This window comes from Cryptotermes secundus, unplaced genomic scaffold (genome assembly GCF_002891405.2).
Source record: "Cryptotermes secundus unplaced genomic scaffold, Csec_1.0 scaffold1376, whole genome shotgun sequence".
NCBI lineage: Eukaryota > Metazoa > Arthropoda > Insecta > Blattodea > Kalotermitidae > Cryptotermes > Cryptotermes secundus.
The window spans coordinates 302,786-303,759 of record NW_019724611.1 but is presented as its reverse complement, the minus strand read 5'-3'; positions in this window follow the sequence as shown (position 1 = coordinate 303,759).

Below are 974 nucleotides of genomic sequence, written 5' to 3'. Positions count from 1 at the left end.
GCTGACTAGTTGTCCCTTTCTCTTGGGCAGGTGCGGCCTACTCTCGTCGTACTTCCAGTTCGAATGTTTTACCTTTTGACACGTCTCGCAAATCGCCAACAGCTTCCGGACTTTGAGTCCTAGGTTCTTCAAGCGGAACATGCCATTAATAATCCGGACACATTTGTCGCTCCCGGCATGGCCGTTGGATAAGTGCGCAAACTTAATTATTCTAGCTTCTAATTCTCGGGGCACACAGACTTTCCAATGGAGCCCTTCCTTTGAGTCAGCGAAATACAGCAACCCTTCGTGAATTAGGAACCGGTCCTTTAGACTTTCATCCCCTTCATTCACTCTCTGGCGTACTGCTCTCAACTCGGCGTCCCCGTCCTACAAAGTCGCAAAGTTTTTTATATCCTTTCTAATGGATGGGTCAAGGCCTAAGTCGATCATCGCCACCATTATCTCTTGCGGTCGCCTTAGCGCGTTGGCTTGCTCGGGAGTTAGTCAGCCGGATTGCAACTTAGCGCGTCGGCGAAGTAGTTTTTGCAGCCCGCTATGTGGACGATGTCTAAGTCATACTCCTGAATCATAACCATCGACCGGGCTACGCGGTTAGATGTGATAACGCATCTTTTCAGGAAGGACAATGATTTGTTGTATGTGTATAATCTGACTCTTTTTCAGTACACGTTGTTATGCCCTTAATCCTTACGACAGGGGTGGATTGGTAATCCCACCGCTGCCGTCACTGTTCTGCCACCAGTTATTCCGTGGTGACAGGGGGGAGTGGAGGTATCCCCACTGTCACCTTTTGTACTGCAGTCACAGGGGGTGGACTAAGGAAACGACTGAATTATTTCCTCATCGTTGTTTCATTGGCTAGGGGCTCACTGTTCACCGGGCTTGTCTGGAGGGCGCGGGTGCGAAATGTGGTAAGGGAGGAAATCACAACAGAAACCCACATCCTCACCCTATGCTACCCTATATTAGTA